At 38.3% G+C, this 21,520-nt stretch overlaps 1 long non-coding RNA gene across 1 annotated transcript; it reads left to right on the top strand.

Annotated features, from left to right (window-relative positions):
- Positions 1-470: 470 nt before the first annotated feature.
- LOC140506058 (uncharacterized) lies at positions 471-16,773 on the top strand. Its single transcript, XR_011967755.1, has 2 exons — positions 471-610; positions 3,216-16,773. It is a non-coding gene; the product is annotated as an uncharacterized lncRNA (long non-coding RNA).
- The last annotated feature ends 4,747 nt before the right edge of the window (positions 16,774-21,520 follow it).

Here is a 21,520-nt window from a genome sequence, read left to right as displayed (position 1 = left end):
TGGGCTCCAAGATCCCCAAAGCTCCCAGGTCCAGGACTCTACTTCTTGACCCTAAAACTAAAAAGGACAAATAAAACTGCACTAAACCTCAAGCTCATTTCTCATAGCCAACCGTTCTGGGATAAGGAGAAGATTGTCTTGCCCTTACTGCATAAAGTCCATTCCAGGGAGGCAGGTAAGGAGAGAAAGGAAGGAATTTATGCATCAGGTAAATTTAAAGATGCAGTCAGTGGAAGGAGGCTGTTCCCTAATCATGTGTTAAGCCAACAAAGAATGTGTATGCCTGAGTCAGTCCTATCTCCCAGGTGCAGGTCCAAAGAATGTCCCATGTTAAGGGAATTTGAAGATCTTCCCTGCCCCTGAATATACCCATGTGACCAGCTTTGAGCTTTGATTCAGCCCACAACCTGAGTCACAAGAAGCTCTTGGTGGGAGGGACCTTGCCAAACTGGTGGAGCAGGAAGGGTGAGTGAGGTGGAGCTGAGAGAGAGGCAGTAGGTGGAGCAGAGCAGCTAGCCTGGGGGAGAGAAGGGCATTTTGCCTACGGGAGCTTGTTTGTGGCAAGGCCTGATGGAGACAAGGCTTGGAGATGGTGGTCCTCCCTCTACTGGTAATGTGTACAAACTTCCTTGTTACCATGGTGGAATTGGCTTTCTGGTATCTGAATAGATATTTTTGGTTTTGTCTTTGAGGAAGAGAGTTTATATTTTCTGAATTTACCCTGGAAATATGCCTGCATATCCATAGCGGCTGCTGTGGGTATCGCATTGGCATTACCATGCCTCCATGTGGGCATATACAGCAAACCCTCTCTTACATTTAGATTTGCAAGACTCTAGGAAAATATACTTTTGGTAATAATAATTCATAATAAAAGCATTTATATTACACCCCCATGTATCATGCACTATGCTACACTTTATGCAAATACCGTCTCGTTTGACTGTTCATCCTGGTGGTGCTCTAACATCTGTAGCCAGTCTATCATTGTTACTTTTTCGGCCATGGCTCTGAATTCAAATCCTAATCTCAGCATCTTAATGACCTGGCCTCTTCATTTTCCAAATCTGAATTTCTCTTCTGAAATTTCTCACCTCTGATCAGCAACCATCATGAAAACACCATCTGTGCCCCTTCATTTTCTTGCCCAAGACTGTATTTTTACTAACGTTTTCTATATCCGTTGTAGCAGCATTATTGTACCCAGGTGACTCAACAGAAGTGGATAGTTAGACGAGTCTTGAGAGAGTTTCTGTAACAGCTGGATGAATATCCCAGGAAAAGAGTAAACCTCTCTCTTGTCATTAGTGCCTTCACAAAAAGCTATTTCCATACCTCTAAGTAGGAGTCACCAAGCACTGATTCTTATCTCTTCTTTGTCTGAGCCTCACTGGATAATTTCTCATTTGTTTTGGCACATGTATCCACATTGCAGTTCCTCAGAGGCAACCAGGTGGTGTGGCAAAGAGAGTACTGAATATGGACACTAGAAGACCTGAGTTAAAATCCTGCCTCACCGACTTACTAGATATTATTTTACCTCTGTCTGTCTCCGTTTCTTTGTAAGATAATGCCTGTGTCCCAAGATTGTTGTGAGGATAAAAGAATTAACATTTATAAATTGTTTTCATCTTACCATAAATGCTAAATATTCTTATCAAAGAATGAGCAGCTGCTTTCTCCTCAGAGTATCCAGGTCCTTTCTCTTAGATATAACTCATACTTTGCACCAAGTGTTCACTTGTTCCTTTTCCCTTTCTCCTCTTTGACACATTCTTCTACTTCTCAGCCTCCTAGGCCAGTTCAGGATTCCCCTCTGCCTTCTTTATTGTCTGTTTGAAGAGCAAAGATCTATTGCTGTTTGTGTTCCTAAGGAACATCTCATTCTCCCTGATAACCTCATGTGTGGAAGGATCACTCTCAGCTCCCTCTCCCTTCATTTTGTGGAGGGAGTTCAGTCTCCATGTGGAGCCTAGATAAAATCCACTTAACTGGCAGAAGTGCAAACATCATACTATGCAGGTCATCGTCAAAATCTACCCGTTCTTTACGCTTGTTAGAAATGAAATCCTTAGTCGTCTGTTCTTTTTCTGTCTTAGAAGTCACATCTCCAGGATAGCAAACTGCTTATAAGGGTCATTAACTCAGAAATGATCACTTTTTTACTTTGTTAGCATCTTTTCACACCTTTGTCAACTTCTTTTCTCTTGACTTACTAACATTTTTTACCAATTTGTCTCAAGTCAATAAATCAACAAGCATTTATTAAGCACCTACTATGTGCCAGGCACCATGCAAAGTGCGAGGAATACAAAGACAAAAAAAATAGTCCTTGCTCTCAAAGAGCTCACAGTATAATATGGTATCTTGTCTTACCACATTCCATCTCCTCTGCCAGTTCTCCTCCTCCACCAGCTTCTCTTTCTTTTCCTCCTCTTGGATTTTCATTTCCTCCTTCTCCTTTCAGATTCTACCACTCAAGTTCTCTTCAATTCACTCTCTTGCTTCTTCTTAACTCCTTTTCCTTCCATTCAAAGCCTTTCCTCCTTCAGCTTCAGCATTTCTTCTCATTTTATTCCTGTTTCCCCTGAAATGCTCCAGATTTCCCTTTCCCAACTTCGTATTGCCTTTTCCTTCAAATCTCTGACCATCTCCTTCTCACTTCTACATCTGTCTCTAGAGTCAGCTTAGAGTTCATCTTCAGTGCTTGTCAAAAACATAGGCAAAAGAACTATCTATATATTCCCATGTCTATATCTCTCTACCTCAAACCAGGTGCATGCTCTAGTTTTTTGAGTCTTTCCTTTCTACTACCAGTCCCTTATAATTGAGAACCAGTACCTGATCATTCTGTGCTAATAGAAAATAATATTGTTACTAAGATCACTTACTAAAGTGACTCACTGTTACTACTATTACCCTTTACCAAAGTGACCTGCATGCATTGATTCACTCCAAAGTGTTTGTAGGCCTCATTTCAATGATTCATATTCCCTTCTATTTCAAAAAGTATGCTACTTATTTATCATTATTGCCACAATCTCATCTCCCAAAGTCACTATCATTCATCAAGTGTAATATTAGAATTTTTTAACAATATAACTCTAGGAGGCATCATCACAACCCAGTTAAATTCAGTTCAGCAAGTATTTATAAGGCAACTGAATTGAAATAAATGTTTCAGATGTATCCCTAATTTGACAAACATTTCTCAGACATTTTCTCTAGACTCGGAACAGTATAAAGCACTAAGGATACAAAGAAAAATGAAATGTAACCTTGTTCTGTGCTGAAGAGATATAGCATTTACCTAGGTAAGAAAATTTTTAAAAAAAGGTTTGTTTTTTTTATATTTTTCTTCATAATAGTGATTTCATGGATATAAGGAGTTCGTGGATAAGGAAATTTCCTCACGATGCAGACTGACTACTGTTGTGTAATTTAAAATCTTAGAGCATTGCCTGGACCACTGAAACGTTAAGTGATTTTCCCAAGGAGACAGTGACCATCAGAGGTGGTGCTTAAACCAGGTCAAACTGACTCCCAAGCTAGTTTCTGTCCACTACATCATCCTGCCACTCATTTATAAAGCAACAGGGAGTCCTTTCAAGGTGCAAAGAGCATAAGCAATTGGAGCATCAGAAAAGAACTAACAAAGGCTGTGGTAGCTGAGCAGCACTTTGATAAAATTCTACCTGCTGGAAGTAAAATGTCTCAGTAAAGAGAATGTTGTCAATGGGAAAATGAGGTATTGGGAATTTTTTGGAACCGATTAATGTTTTCACCAATGAAGAGAACTTCCAATGGGTAACCCTCTAGAAATAATTGATGATGCAATGTATCCAACACGGGGCGTAGCGTCAGGAATACCTGAGCTATGTGACCTTGGCAAGTCACTCACATGAAATAATATTTGCTCTTAGCATAGTGCCTGAAATGTAGTAAGCTCTATATAAATGCATATATATATATATATATATATGTATGTGTGTATATACATGTATGTGTGTATGTGTATATATGTATGTGTATATGTATGTACCTTCCCCCTAACAATGCAAACAAGATCTTCTCTGCAACTGAGTGTTGCAGAAATGTACATGGGGTACCAAGAGGCTAAAAGTGACTAGCCCAATAACCAGCATGTGTCATTCAGAACTTGAACCCAGGTCTTCCTGACTGCAGAGCCAACTCTCTATCCCCTAAGACACATATTTCTCATGAGAAAAATACCAACATTTTTTTTAAATCACAGAAAAAAAAACCATAAAGCTAGAATATAATTCTTGAGTCCAAAACTCTAGGAGAAATAAACCATATGATTTAGCTTCACTTTGTGTGATGATAGTTGCCTTGTTTTGTTTTGAGTAGCTAGTTTTCTCACTAAGGACAATACTTGAGCAGGTTGGGCAAAGCCAGTTCTCAGCTGGAGTAGCAACTCTTGCTCAGGATTCTATTTGTAAAGTCTATGAACACTGTGAGTTAAGCATTCCATTGGCATTTTGGTTGGAGATTCCTGTTCTACCTACTTCCTGAACTGTGCTGCCTTAGAGAATGAGCTTATCACAGGAGCAGCAGGAATCTCAGACCAGGTTTTGAAGCTAAGATTTTTATTTGCTCCAACGGAGAAAGACAGGGCTTTGGAAAGCTAAGCACATTTTTGTGGTATTTAAATATTGTCGTGTATGTCCTATACCTTTGTCATGAAACATGATGGCTTCAAGGAGAATGTTAATGAAATAAATGAATTTAATATGGATGATTTAGAAATTCAGTTGAAGTTACACAGCAGTGATTGGGGAGCATGTTGCACTGCCATATTGTCAAAAGTGATATCTCTGGAATCTTCTGAAGAATGCCCGAAGTCTGGAACTCTATACACTTAGAAAATGCTCACTAATGTCATGGATGGTTTAGTTTGATTCATAAAACATATTGGAGCAAAAAATGTATACTACTATTATTGTTATATTTTTATTAAAGCAGCATAAACAATGCACAAGGCTCACAGTTATTTTGCTTTTTGTCTCATAAGAATTAAATTAATCTTAATATCATTAATTGTGAGTGATAGTATAGTGTAGGAGAGAGGGGGAGAGAGAAAGAGAGAGTGAACAGTGAGTTAGAGAGACAGAGAGAGAAGAAGGAGAGAGAGCAGAAGGAGAGAGGGAGATAGATAGATAGATAGATAGATAGATAGATAGATAGATAGATAGATAGATAGATAGATAGATAGATAGACAGACAGACAGACAGACAGACAGACAGACAGACAGATAGGTAGGTAGGTAGATAGGAGGGAGAGAGGGAGAGAGAGAGAGAGAGAGAGAGAGAGAGAGAGAGAGAGAGAGAAAGAGATGATCTCAAAGATAGAAAGATCTGCGTTCCTGTTACCTTTAACACATAACTGTAGCTGTGTGGCCCTAGACAAGTCATTTAACCTTTCAGTGATATAGACCACTCTCTACTATAAGCTGAAGAAAAGAAAACAACAAAAACAATATTTTAAACAATAGCTAGCATTTATATTGCTCTAAGGTTTGCAAGGCGCTTTACATACCTTAACTCATTTGATCTGCATCTCAGGGGAGAGAATTTCCTAATCTGGAGGTCCCTATGTTATAGATGATTAATTGAACATGTATTTTATTCCAATCAGTATTAATTAGCTTGATATGATTCCACAGAGGTAGTGATTAAAACTTCCGTATATTAGGCCCCAGAGCTGTGAACTGCAGATTGCAAGTTCACACTTCCTTAATCGTAGGAAGCTAACTTGAGGCCCTCCACCTTGGTTTTTCCATGTTATGAAGACCAACCAAATGTGGTGGAGGTGATTCAATTTCACAGAAAGTCCCCCCGCGGTTTTTGGTGTCCTGTCCCTGGTTACCCCTCTATTGCCCACCATGGGGAGATAACCATCAGCCCATCAGTCCATATAGATGTTTTGACAACTGTTTATCAGCCCAGCCCATGGGTCTGCTCATCAGCTTGGCAGGACCTCCTGAAAGGTCAAAATAGGTCTGTCAAGGTCTGTTCATTAGCCCATATGTTAACAAATTACATATTTTGTGTAGACCTCCTGGAGGGTCCACAATCCTCCAGGGTTGGTCTATTAGCCAATTGGTCTATCAGCCAATTAGATTCTGTATCTTTGGTTTGCTTCACCTGTGTTATCTGACTATCAAGCATTATAAAACTAAGACCATGAAGGAAGGGGCATCTCAGATCATAAGGAACATCTGAGGTCCACTTCATTACAGGGACCATGGACCCTTTAATAAATCACCATTGGTTCAGAGCTCTGCCTCAGTTCCTTTTATTGTAGGTTGGACAATTTTGCACTCCACTTCTATACTAGGTAAATCATAGATCTAGTCCCTATTCCTACTCCAATTATTTACTGCATTTTTTAACCCAAAATAGTTTACACTCCCTTCAAAGCCTCTTGAAATTTGATGATAGTTAACAAGAGTGCACTAACATGAGTGGGTCTGGGTCCTGAAATTTCAAGACTTTTTTTTGGACAAAGAAGATATATATTCTTTTTATAGACCAAACTGGGAGCTAATGTCTAAACAAATAAAAATAATTACCACCTTGAAAAAGAGATCTTCCTCACCTACTGAATGGTGGTTCGAGTTCCCTTAACAAGACACAAAGTCACTTCTTCTAAAATTAGAAATAAAGCTTAAGATGCAGATCCCCCTGAGAAATGTTAGGCATGGCACCTAAACTACTAAATCAGATCTTTTCCAGAGAACAAGACATGTTCACTAATTTGAATTCTGATTAAATTACTAATGTCCACTGCCTTTATTAGAATTATTAACGTATGCTGTTGAATAATACTTTAATGTGTTTAAACCTCAGGACCTTGAATCTGTGCCTTCCTTTCTAATACCACCATCCTCCCCCATAGTTTAGGTTCTTAATTACCTTGTATCTGCACTATTTTAGCATTCTCCTCACGCTCCTTGACTCTCTCTTATGAAATTAATCCTCTCTGCCAACTTCAGGTTAATTTTCTTAAAATTATGCTAATTATACTACTTTCTTCTCCATAAAGCTTCTAAAAGTTTTCTATTATTCACAAAATAAAGCCCATAATTCTTAGCCTGGAATTCAAGGTTCCAAAATATAAGGAACCATCATGGTACCCTGGATTAGGAGCCAAAAGAAATGTGTTTATGTCCCAACTGATCTTCACCAGCAGTATGACCCTGGGCAAATTAATTAATTTCTATAGGTCTGAATTTCTTCACCTATCAAATGAAGGTTCTGGGAATTGACTCTCTGATTTCTAAGGCATCTTCTGCCTTTGAATCATGTGATCCTATTTTGATCCTCATCTTTCTAGCCTTATCATCCACTATTTTCCAACGTAAACTTTATATTACCTCACTCTTTAGAAAGGCTGATCTACTCATTGTACCCAGAATGTGACTTAGCTCATGTTTTCCCATGGCCTGGAATGCCTTGTCCCATCCTGTTTCCTTTTTATATCCTATCCAAGTTATACTAACTCATTTGAACTATTGTCTGTCCATAGGTCCTCTATCTTGTACTTGTACAATTGGTGTTTTTATTCTATGTGTAGAAATTTACATTGCATCCTGCTAAATTTTACATTAATTGAACCCAACACAAAGATCTTTTTAGAACACAATTCTATCATTTTGTGTAAACTACCCACTCCACAAATTTTTGAAACATGTAATCTATAGAATCTATACTATACTATCAAGTCACTGATTAAAATGTTAAATGAAACAAGGATAAGAATGGATGCATGAAATATTCTCCTAGACACTTCCCTCTAGGTTGACTGTGAGCAATTGATCACTATCTTTGGGTCTAGCCATTCAGTTAGTTCAGAATAGATCAAATTATATTGAAATACAGTTCATATTTCTCCATCTTGCTCACAAGGAACACTTGTCAAATGAATTGCTGAAGTCCAGGTATATTGTGTCTGTGTCATGTCCCTGATCTACCCTCTACGCTCTAGTAACCCTGCCAAAAAACAGAATGCATTTAGTCAAGCATGGCATGTTATTGATGAGCCCATGCTAGCCTCCCTTTCTAAAAGATCACCAACAGTGGTTCCACCATATTCACAAGTAACAATTCATCCAGGCCTTGTGACTTGAACACATCCAGGAAAGATCTTTTTCACTATCTTCTCACATCTAGTTATTTAATTCCCTGTTAAACACTTTTGTTCCTACTTCCCACATTGAATGTCTTTCTTCTGGGTAAAAGAACTAAAAACAAAGTAAGAGTGGAGGAAGTTCTACTTTCTCCTTATAATTTGTTACCATAATCACATCCACCCCAAGCAGTTGTCTTGTCCCCTCTTTCCAATCTCCATTTTGTCCCATATATACCTTTAAAGATGACCCTTCTTGTCAACTTTAGCATCTGTCTCCAGTTTCAGTTCATTCCAGAAGTCAAAATTCCTAATATTCCTCTAATAATGTCATGTACCATCTTGGAATCATTTTCAGTTTGTATGTAGAATAATTTATCAGTTCTATATAGTACATTCAGATTTATTATTAAGTACATGTCCTTTTATAAATCTAAGTAAATGAAGGATTTTCTGTTCATCCATACTGGTCTCTTTAGATGGGGTCCCCTTCTCTTTTCTCTCACAATCATTTATATTCAAGTCATAGGACTAAATTTTTATGACATGAAAAAGGCTAGCTTGATTGGACTTTATAATTTGTAAAGCTAGAGTCCTGAAAATAAGTTATTCTACAAATTTCTAACAAGATATATTTGGTTGGGCCTTTCCATTACCAAAGAGGAAGTGGCAAAGTGTTTCCTAAGTATTAAAAAGATTCATCTGTGGGGTTTTATTGATCCCCCTAGAACCATAGGTTTATAGCAAGAAGGCATGCTTAGAAGTCATCTAGTTCAACTCCACTGTTTTAGAGATGAGGGGACTGAAGCTTAGAATAGGATATTTGAAGGTTGCTTTTTGGCCCGAGAAACACCTGTTTGGAGATCAATCCAATGGTTATATAATACTTAGTGCTTCCTTATAAATTAAATAATCTATCACAAAAGCTGCATTTTCCTCCCTAAACTTATATACAGCTAATGTACCTTTGGAATGAAGGTTGTCCTATAAGATCTGAATGTCTCCTTTTAGCTCTGAACCCTTGGGTACATAAATATTTGATATTAATCTTCACTTGCTGATGGAAGACTTTTGTCGATAGTTTTAATTATAGCACTGTTCATGGAAATGAGTGTTAGCAATGGAGACAAAACCAGAATTAGAGTACTCCATCATCTTGATAGAATCAGAACAGAAATTCCAGTTGTGTTTTTGTGAAGGAGGTCTCAAAGCAAAGCAAAAGCTGGATCTGTTTTTTCTCACCTCTCAAATGAGGCTCTTACTGTTTTCACTAAATACTTACTACAGTTCAGAGCATCGAAGAGGAGGAAGGGACCTTCTAAATTTCCATGATACTCATTGGTAGCGAGTTTTCCTTATACCAGTCCTGAACCTGCCTCTCTACCCTATGAGCTATGACAGCGCTTCAAATACTTTATTAGCATATTGCCCTCTAAGTCAGTAAATCAAATATTCTTTCCGTACTTACCATGTACCAAGTACTCAGTATATAACCACAACTAAATATATCTATAAAACTTTACATTTATTTTCTCAGTTAGTCCTCACAACACCCCTAAGGCATATATACTATGACTATCCACATTTTACAGATGATGAAAATGAGTCTGAGAGATGGTAAGTGACTTACCTAGGGTTATTCAGCTAGTAAATGTCCAAGGTAGGATTCAAACTCTGGTCTTCCTGACTCTAAATTTAATATACTATGCTATCTTAAGTACAAAGAATGATGTAATCTCTACTTGTATAATATGTGCATATATAATTATATATGTATGTATAACATAAATATAAAGCTATTCACTAAAGTTATTCAGTTATATATGTATACACGTGAAAATAGTTACATTTTGTTCAGTTGTGTCCAACTCTTCATGACCCCATTTGAAATTTTCTTGGCAAAGATCCTGAAGGGGTTTGCCATTTCCTTCTCCAGCTTAGTGTTACTGAGACAAACAAGGTTAAATGATTTGTCCAGGGTCACACAACTGGTAAATGTCTGAAACTGAATTTGAACTCAGGTCTTCCTGACTTCAGATTCAGCACTCTACCCATTGTACCTCCTACCTGCCCAGTTGAATATATTTGTATACATATGAAAATAGTTAAATACTATGAGTGAGAGGTCACCAGCACTTGGGGGTTTGGAGGGTGGGGAGGAGCAGTTCAGGAAAGGCTTCATGCCAAAGATGGTATCTGAATTTTATCATAAAGGAAGAGTGAAGGGGCCATCTCCAGTCATCCTGATCTATACCCTGTCACTGAGATGGCTCTGGATGAGAAAATGAGGCTGGTGATCTGGCACAGCTCTCCCTCACTTGAATCCAACTCATGTGCAAGTCAAGGTATCTTCTTCCTGATATTATGGTCCTCTTTGAGAATAAAGGAGGATAAAGGAAGAGGAGCACCCCATGAGGAAGAGGTGAAAAGGTTCATTCAAGGAATAAAAGACAGCCAGTAAAAAGGCAAAGATACAAGAGGTGGTGTGCCATCTGTGAGGGGTAGAGAGAAGGACAATTTGACTAGATCACAGAGCATGGGAAAGGGAATAACATACAAGGAAGCTAGAAATATAGGCTCGGGTTTGGTTGGGTAGGGTTTAAAAGATAAGCCAAAGGAGTTTATATTTTATCTCAGGAAGAATAGGGAGCAACTGCATTGATTAAGTAAGGGCGGGGGGTCACATGGTTGCATTGACACTTAAGGTAAAACTACTTTTATAGTGGTATATGGTTGGACTAGAGTGGCAAGAGATTTGAGATAAGAAGACCAATCAAGATGCTGTTACAATCCAGAAAAGCAGTTATAAAGGACCCACTGAACTAAGATGATAATTGTGTTAGTAGAGAGAAGGGGTCACATGTAAGATATTGAGAAGTCTTCTCCTCTAGTCTAAAAACATCCATTTCTTAAACTAATCTCTATACAACATTTTGCATTCCTCTCATCAAACCTGATTTCCCTTTTTGGGGATGTATTTCAGCTTGTCTAAGACCTTCTTAAAAAATGGCACCTAGAGCCAAATAAAATACCCCTGATGTGGCATAACACAGGCAGGACTGTGACCTCTCTCATTCTGGATACAATGCCTCTCTTTTTTTTCAATATATTTTTATTTATTTCACTAAATATTTCCCAATTACATGTAAAAAAATTTAATATTCATTTTTTAAATTTTGAGTTCCTAATCTTTCCCTCCCTCTTGCCCCCACTTCTCAAGAAGGCAAGCAATTTGATATTGATTATACATGTGAAGTCATGCAAAACATGCTTCCATATTAGTCATGTTGTAAAAGAAAACACACACCCAAAAAGGGAGAAAAATAAAGTTGTAAAAGTATGCTTCAATTTGCATTCAGAGTTCCTCAGTTTTCTCTCTCTCTAGAAGTAGATAGTGTTTTTCATCATAGGTACTTTGTAATTGTCTTAGATTACTCTCTTGATTAGAGTAGCTAAGAATTTCACAGTAGACCATCCTTACAACATTGTTGTTACTGTCTACAATGTTCTTTGGGTTCTACTTGTTTCACTTTGCATGAGTTCATATGAGTCTTCTCAGGGATTTCTGAAACCATTCTACTCTTAATTTCTTATAGCAAAATAGTATTCCATCACAATCATATATCACAACTTGTTCAACCATCCCCCAATTGACGGACATCTCCTCAATTTCCAATTCCTTGCCACCACAAAAAGAACTGCTATCAATATTTTTGTATAAATAGGTTCTTTTCCCTTTTCTTTGATCTCTTTGGAACTTAGTAGTGACATTCCTGGGTCAAAGGGTATGCACAGTTTTATAGCCTTTTGGGCATTCCAAATTTTTCTCCAGAATGGTTGGATCAGTTCACAACTCCACCACACACTAGATTACTACAGTCATTTACTACTATGTGTACCAATCTATTCCACTGATCCACCACTCTGTTTCTTAGTTGGTATCAGCTTGTTTTGATGATTACTGCTTTATAATAGAGCTTGAAAACAGGTACCACTAGACCTCCTTCCTTCATATTTGTTATATTGATTCCCTTGATATTCTTAAACTTAGGTTCTTCCAAATGAATTTTGTTATTATTTTTTCTAGTTCTATAAAATAATATGTAGTAATTAAATTGGTATAGCACTGAAAGTAAATTAACTTAAGTAGGATTGTCATTTTCATTTTATTGACTTAGCCTACCCATGAGCAATTAGTATAATTAACAATAGCTAATTAGTAAATATAGTTAACAATTTTACCAATTGTATAGATCAGTCTTTGTGTGATAAGTAATTGTAATTGTGTTCATATGTCTCTGGATTTGTTTTGGCAGATAGACTTCCAAGTATTTTATATTGTCTACAATTATTTTCAATGGAATTTATCTATCTCTTCCTGCTGTGTTTTGTTGGTGGTATATAGAAATGGTGATGATTTACATTTTATTTTACTTTTTTATTTCATTTTATTATTTGCAACATGCTAAAGTTATTCATTATTTTAACCTTTTTTTGTTTACTCTCTGGGACTCTCTAAGTAGACCATCATGTCATCTGCAAAGAATGATAGTTTTTATTGCTTATTGCCTATTTTTATTTCTTTGGTTTATTTTTCTTGTCTCATTGCTATAACTAGCATTTCTAGTACAATATTGGATAATAGTGTTGATAATGGACATCCTTGATCTAACTGGGAATACTTCAAGTTTATCCCTGTTACAGATAATACTAACTCTTCGTTTTAGATAGATACTACTCATCATTTTAAGAAAGATTCCATTTATTCCTATACCATGCCTCTCTTAATGCAGCCTAGAAGAGCATTAGAATTTTTTGGCTGCTTTAGAATACCATTGACTCCTTTTGAGCTTACAACCCACTAAAATCTCTCAATCCTTTTTCACAGGAACTATTGTCTTGCCACAACTCCTCCATTCTGTACTTGTGAAGTTGATTTTTGAAAAACAGCTACACAGTTCTTTCAAGTCACTCAGTATGAACAGTCCCATTGACAGCAGCAGTATGAAGAACAGTGCTGCTGTTGTATCGAGCCCTACCTGCTTGAGGCAAAGGAGAGGCAGGAAGGATGAAGTTATAGCAGTCATCCAGACTGGTAACCCTTTGGATTACCCTACAAGGTGATCTCACACAAACACATTGTGCTCAGCCAGATATCTCTCATCATAATGCTAGAGTGGAGATTTTCTTGCTCTCTGTGTTCTTTTTAAAGCTAACCTGCCGTGACTGTTGCCTAGAGACTAAAAACTCCCCATCTTGTGCTCCAGTAGCAAATCTTTCTGTCTCCATCTGCTAGGTCCATAGTTTTTTAGAATACCAAACACCATGTCCTAAATTTATTTTACTAGTGGAAAACTGAATTCCCTCCAAAAAGAAGGGGGAAGTGACTTTATTATCTTACTATTAAATCTCGGATTCATAAATACACAGATTCCTCAGAACTAGTACAGCCTTGACCAGGCCTCAGACACCACCTTTGGCATAAAAAGGATCTAGGACTCAAACAAAAGCCTAGTAAAGCTTCAAACAGAGCCTCAGGCACTGGGGCAAACAGTAAAAGAACCAAAGCCTAAGATACTTCACATATTACCTAGTGTATCTTCCATGTCATGAGGCTTTATAAGCAATACCATGTGTGAATTCAGTACTATCTCTGGAGGCTTAGCCCAGTGCCTGGTATATAGTATGTACTTGCCAAATGTTCATTAACTGACTGATTGACCCAGATCTTTTCCCAAACTTTCTATTACAACCACCCAGAGCTTTGTGGTCCTCAGAGAGCAGAAATCCATACTACTATCACCACCTAATATCACAGTATCATCAAGGCAGGAGACCCAACTTAATTGGTATTTCCTTAGGTTTAGGGCTAGTAAATGCAGACTTCTTGCTTCCCAAATCCCTGTAATTCAAAGTTATCTGTTGAGGAAAAGCCCTTTTACTCTGTGTATTGGGGAAGGATAGGAATTAGAGGTAAATTTCATTGAAATATGGAATCTCCCAGATGCCCAAAAAAACCCAAAAATACACTGTACCATTGTACCTTCCCTGTAATAGAATACTATAAGGTTATGAGATTTGCCCAGAGTCACAGTGCTAGCAAGGGACACAGGTGGACTTTTGGTCTCTGCGATAGACTATCCAATATAGCTGCCTCTCCATACTGGAAATGAGGGCAGCAATCAAATTAGAGCCTGCATGAGAAACTTTGTAGGATGGGAGGAAAGAAAGAGAAAGAGAGAGACAGACAAAAAATGTATGTGAGAGAGAGCAAAAATAAAAACTGTATGTATAAGATAGAAAAAGATGTGTATGTGTGTATGAGAGAAACAGAGAGAAATGAGGGGAGAGAGCGAGAGAGAGAGAGCGAGAGAGAGAGAGCGAGAGAGAGAGAGAGAGAGAGCGAGAGAGAGAGAGAGAGAGAGAGAGAGAGAGAGAGAGAGAGAGAGAGAGAGAGAGAGAGCGAGAGAGAGAGAGAATAAGCAAAAAGTATATTCCCATAAAGGAAACTTCAAGTAAAGATCTAAGATGTTTCTATCAGAAAGTATAATCTCTTTGCATGTTGAATAAGTGGTTAAATATTTAATAGTTGGACTGTGTGTGTGAAGTCCATTATAACCTCTTTTATCCCTTTTACTTGCCTGTTAAAAGTTCTTTTTTTCCAGTTGTGTTTCTTTCCTTTTTCCTTTGTTTTTTTTATTGGGGGGTGGGGCTCTCTCTAAAATAGTTGAGTTCTGTGAGGGGCCTTACTCTGCCATCCCACTAACCTCAATCTCCGAGGTAATAGCAGCCATCTCCAAGGCTATAACTGAGATTATAATCATGAACAGCTGCACCGGGCAGGTTACTTAACTCTCTGAATGCCTGCCAACGACCAAGAAGCCTAAAACACAAATCAGGAACTGGTCTGCTTTTACCTTCTGGCCAATCACTGCACTCCAGCACTCTAAGAAATAGTCGAAAGCAGATCCTTTCCACAAGTCAAAAGCACAGCTTTCTCTATACCTAAAATATCACAAGTTGTCCTTCCTACCTGTTCTTCACAGACATGGGAACTCACCATCAGTAAGGATATCAGAAATTTCTGGGTCTTGGAAGAAAGACCAAGGTGGTCACATTCCAACCCCTGCTCCATTATTTTGGAACCCAGCCAGCTGTGATTTCTATTTCAATGAACTCCACCTGTGTCCCCAAATTGTGAATTGGTTTATGCTTCTACTTTTACAGGTAAAATGGAAATGCTTACCACATAACCACTTGATTCATAGAAAGAACAGTGGACACTAATCACCTCTTTAGTCTCAAGGAGTTTATTCTCACCTCCAAAATCCTGTGATCATCATCTTTAGTCTTTTCCCTTTCCAGCTCAACTCAACTTTTCTATGTCCTATTGGACCTCTGTATTGCACCTCTAGCCAAATTTAATATCACTAGTTATTCTTGTTCTAATGCCTGCTAATACACTGAATCAAGAAAAGAAATCATAGATTTTGAGTGAGAAAATTTGACATCACATAGTCTGATACCCATATTTTACAAATTAGTAAACTAAGACTCAGAGAAATTAAATAACTTACCCATGCTTACACATGTAACTGACAGCTGATGATTTGAATCCAGATCTTCTGACTCCAAATCCAGCAATCTAAATTTCACTGTACCATGTAGTTTTAATTTCTCTCCTGAACTCCATCTAGTCCTTCTTTACTAAATATCCACTGGAAAACTCCACATGATTGATTTACTAACATCTCAAAGTCAAGATGACTCAAAGAAAGCTCACTGTCTTCCCTCCTAAACCTCAAAACTTCCCTCTTTCTGCTGAGGACATCAGGAGTCTTCCAGTTATTTAGATTTATAACATCGATTGGAGTCATCCTTGATTTGCCCCTCACACTCTCATTCCCATTCTGTCTCCACAACATCTCACATCCTTCCCTTTGTCTCTACTCATGTGGGCACATTCTAATTCAGGATCTCATAGCCTCCTAATTGGGCTCCCTGCTTCTTCTCCTTTCCTTTTCAAATCCATCATCTTCATAGCTACCAAAAGATATTCCTGAGGTATAGGTATAATCATGTCACTCCCCTATTTAAAAACTTTTTTCTGGCTCCACCTCACCTATAAAATGAAATACAAGCTCCTCTTCAAATCCTGACACATACACCCCCACTTTTCCAGATTCATTTCATACTTCAGAATATTTGTACTTCAGGAATTTCACATTTCAGCCACACTGGACACTTAGATTTCCCTACCTGACTTCATATCTGAGCCTTTCTCAGGCTCTCTTGTGTGCCTACAGTGACAAGGTAGTAGGATCAAGTCAGAGATAAGACAGAGTAGTGTCTGTTTTAAAAGAAGCACCGTCATATATAGTTGCCAAATGGAATATGGCATGTGAATAGTATAGAGGTGCAAGAGGTGAGTTGTGATTCCTAACAATGGTATCAAGATTCTGGGTTAGTGATAAATAACCATGCCACATCACTCTAATAGCAGGGACCTACTTGAGAGAGAGACAGAGACAGAGGCAGAGAGACAGAGGCAGAGAGAGAGAGACAGAGAGAGAGACAGAGAGAGAGACAGAGAGAGAGAGACAGAGAGAGAGAGAGAGAGAGAGAGAGAGAGAGAATAAGCAAAAAGTATATTTCCATAAAGGAAACTTTATGGTTAGTAATAAATAACCATGCCACATCACTTTAATAGCTCCCTTTAAAAGCCACACTAACACAGTGACAGGCAAGCAGGGACCTACTTGCCTCAATATGGGGCCAATCAAGTTCTAGTATGTTCATGTGTGTTCTCTCTCTCTCTCTCTCTCTCTCTCTCTCTCTCTCTCTCTCTCTCTCTCTCTCTCTCTCTCTCTGTCTCTCTCTGTCTCTCTCTCTCTGTCTCTCTCTGTCTCTCTCTCCCTCCATCTCTCTCTGTCTCTCTTTCTGTCTCTCTCTGTCTCTGTCTCTGTCTCTCTCTGTCTCTCTCTCTATCTCTGTCTGTCTCTCTCTGTCTCTGTCTTTCTCTCTCTCTCTCTCTCTCTATCTCTGTCTCTCTCTCTCTGTCTCTCTCTCTCTCTCCCCCCCCCCCTTATGGTGAGGGTGTGGGCACATGTTAGATGACATTGGCTCTATCACAACACAAGTTAAATGGCTTGCCCACACACGCTCAGCTAAAAATTATCCAAGCCAAAAATTGAATCCAAGGTTCCTGACTCCCAGTCCAGTGTCCTTTTACCTCGAATACTAATTTATTTTTAAAGCTTTATGCAGACCACTGGTAAAGGTGATTTCCATTCTGCTCATGTTTTGAGGTAAGTGAAGAAATATGCCTCTTGGAAATTTATTGCACATTTTAATTGAAGCCTGTTTTTTTCTTTTCTGTAGCATCTACAGTGTAGACCAAAAGGACATTCCAGAAAGCTTCAATGGGAGCTTTGAGAATATTAAAGTTAAAAGGAGACAATAATACTGAGACAACAGGAGTCTGGAGAGGTTTCTCAATACAAGAAATATAAAGGAACATAAAATCCTATGTGATTAAACTAGTTAGAAAAGGAAGCTGGGATCAGAAAACAATAGTTTGATTGAGGCTGGAAGGAGAAGTTGTTCAAGTGTTTTTCAATCATGTCCAGCTCTTTCAATTTTCAGTCATGTTCAAAACCTTTTGGAGTTTTCTTGACAAAGATACTGGAGTGTTTTAACGTTTTCTTCTCCTGCTCATTTTACAGATGAGGAAACTGAGACAAACAGGATTAAGTGACTTGCCCAGAGTCACACAGCTAATAAGTGTCTGAGTCCAGATTTACACTCTGGTCTTCCTGACTCAAACTACCTAACTGTCCCAATAAATGGGTAGATATTGAGTTAATCAAATCAAGCTGAATTTAGTGAATGTTACACGTTTCAAGAAACTATTCATGTCAAGTATATCTTCTACTTTAGATCCTTATTGGTGCAATATAATGGTCATCCTCCCTCCTCTAGCAGTTCAGGAATTTCAATATAATAGCAGATGTTTCCTCAAATATCCTGAGCCCCCCAGTCCATCAATGTCTCCGTGCTCCATAACCTTTACTTCACTTGATCCCAGCCATGTACAGGGGATGGTTATACATTAGATCTCATCATCACCCAAAACTGGCACCTCCATGAGTCTGAATTGTTCAATTCCCCTTTATCACCATAATTTCCTCTCCTTTCATCTTCCCTTCTTTCTCACTCCTTTTAAATCTATTCCTCAACTTCATTGCACCTTCTACTTCTTTTATCCTTTCTTGTTCACCCAGTCCATCATCCTTACTTTCTTTTTGTCAGAATCTTGATACTATAATGAACCCAATTCACTGTCCTAACATCACTGGTATCATTGGTCCTTTAATCTTTGAAATCCCTCCTCCTTTTCCTTCTTCCTCTCCTTTCTACATCATCATCATCATCATCCTCTTCCTTCCTCTCTCTCTCTCTCTCTCTCTCTCTCTCTCTCTCTCTCTCTCTCTCTCTCTCTCTCTCTCTCTCTGTCTCTCTCTCTGTCTCTCTCTCTCTGTCTCTCTCTCTCTCTCTGTCTCTCTCTCTCTCTCTCTCTCTCTCTGTCTCTCTCTCTCTCTGTCTCTCTCTCTCTCTCTCTCTCTGCCCCCCCTTTCCTTCATATGCACACATAGATTTGAATATTTATCTATTAGTTCTCTCCCTGCTGTCTACAATCATGTTCAAATTTACCCCATCCTTGAAACTGATTCTGACATTTCCTTAAAGTATCATCCTACATCTGGCAAACTTCTAGAAACAGAAATCTGCACTTTCTGACTCTTATTTCCTCACCGCCCACCCACTTCTTAATCTCTTGAATTCTGGATTTCAGCCTCACAACTTTACTGAAACTACATTCTGTAAGGATGCCTACAATCTACTGCCTGCTAAATTCAACTCTATTTCTTAGTCCTCATCCTTTTATATAATTCTGAAGCTTTTAATCATGTTGACCACCATCTTCCCCTGGATCCTCCCTGCTCTGCTGGCATTCATGACATAACTTTTCTTCTCACTTGGTTCTCTTTCTGCCTTATCATTTCTTCTAGATCATCATCTATTATACACCACCCCTTTTCCTCTCAGTATGTCATTGATGAATCATCATCCATTACCTTCTGCTTAGTGTGCCTGCTTCCCAGGATTCTATCTTAGGTCATTTTCTCTAAGGTGTGCTTGGCACAGTAAAGAGAGAACTGTGCCTAATGTCAAGACTTAAGTTCAGATCTGGACTCAGACACTTATTAGCTGTGTGACGTTGGGCATGTCACTTAACCCTACAGTTTCCTCATCTTCAAAATGAGCTGGAGAAGGAAATGGGAAACCACTCCAGTATCTTTGCCAAGAAAACCCTAAATAGACTCATGAATAGTCAGACACAACTGAAACAACTGAACTACAAGATAGCTGGTGTTTCTGAGGAAGAATTTAAATTCAAAGTATCCTGACTCCAAGTCCACTCTGTAATTAGAATATGTTCACCATTTTTATTCTTATTTACAACAATTTGTTCTATAACTTATTTCATTTTAAAGCCTCTCAATTCATTTACCAATTCATCCTTAATTCATTGAATCCTGCTGAAATTATTGGTAAGATTTTCCTTTGAGTAAAAGAAAGATTGTAGCCTATTTTCCATCACTGAATTTATTTTCCCTTTGTATTTCTACTTGGGAATCTGATGATGTCTTCCAAACGTGCCTGTGAAACATTGTTCTGCAAGTATAGATAACAAAAAGTCTTTTGCTTGGGCTCTGGCTAGGATAGCATAATTGAGAGCTGACAAGGATTTCAGTAGAACCCCCAAATCTAAATCCTTTCCTGACTGGACCAACACATTTTGATGTGTCACATGTTTCCCTTGTGACAATTGGTTTTCAGCTGGCAGTCAGGACAAAGAGGTTTTGTAATTCCTAGTTAAAACTGAAGGATTCAGGAAATCAGTATGAATAAAAGAAAAAACCTGTTGAGCCCTGTACAAGTAAGAACTTAAACTAGAAAAACAATGATTCTTATGAAGAACTACTTGGCAAGATCATACATATTTACACAACTTCAAAAAACCAAAAAGAAGGCATGTTCTATTTGAAAATGTGAGCATCACCCTGCTTCCTTGAAGATTTCAGTTCTAGCTTCTTGGCTACTGGGCCATTTTGTTGTGAACAGTTTTTTTTTAATTCTTTCTAATCTCAAAATATTTACAGAAATCAGAAAATTGTTTGGCAACTGAATGTGCATGTATTCAATTCATGCTAAGAAATCATTGAGAAATGAGCATCAAATTGGTAACTCAATAAACGCAATTAAGTGCCCTGTTTATTCCCCCCAGCACTCTGACTCATGTAACTTTGAGCATGTCACTTTAAATATAACCACCTGGTATACCCACTGGATGCCAATCACCTGCACGAAGAAGAGTCTGTCAGCTGTGACTTGTTCGATAGCAAACTCAGCAGTGCTTGTCGGCTGAAAAGGACATCATTAAGCATGTCACTTCTAGGCCTTCCTGCTGTTCCATCAGCCAATACAGCAGGTGTTGGGCAGCCTCTCTAATTCAGGACGTTATTGGATTAAACGATATTCCCTTTGAAGCTAAAGACTGTGTATAAACAGCAGTTTGTGCCACAAAAGCACAACTCAGCAAGAATATGATAGATGGGTACTACATGTTTAAATGTTTAATGGAGGTTGGATAAGAACTCTGTGGGAATGGGAAATCTGGTGGGAATTTCTCAGGGTAGGAGGTTTGACATTGAAGGAATTGCTTTTACTTTTCAATGTTCCCTTTCATGCCAGACCTCCATATATTGGGTGACCAAAGGCCACACAATCACAGAACTGGGGAAGAGAGCTTTTAAATTATCTCATCTGATAGCCTCATTTTACAGACAAGAAAACCAGAGTCCATTGATTGGGAATGGCTTGCCCATATTTACACAATGGCAGAGCCAGGATAAAGACCCTGGGGTCTTCTGACTCCTAACCCAAATTTATTTCCATTGTCCATAAGTCTCCTACAACTTCTGTAGAGAGAAAAAGCTAACAGTGTTTTGCAAAGATTTTCTTGCCCTTCATGTTGAGCTTGGAGATGGAAAGGACTATGTCTATGGACTATTATAGCTAATACTTACATAGCATTTAAAAAATTCAAAATATTTTGCATTACTTTTCTCATTTGACCCATACAACAACCTTGTATGATATAGGCAGAAGGCCTTATTATCATCCCCATTTCATGCTGATGGTCCAGTGAGATTAAATGATTTGTCCAAAGTTAAGAGAGCAGGGTCAGTATTCAAAAGCCAGATGTTATGACACCAAATCCAATATGCTTTAAAGTATTCT

The sequence above is a fragment of the Notamacropus eugenii genome, chromosome 5 (assembly GCF_028372415.1).
Source record: "Notamacropus eugenii isolate mMacEug1 chromosome 5, mMacEug1.pri_v2, whole genome shotgun sequence".
In the NCBI taxonomy this organism is placed as follows: domain Eukaryota; kingdom Metazoa; phylum Chordata; class Mammalia; order Diprotodontia; family Macropodidae; genus Notamacropus; species Notamacropus eugenii.
Note: the sequence above shows the minus strand (reverse complement) of the source record. Positions and strands in the feature narration are given on the sequence as shown.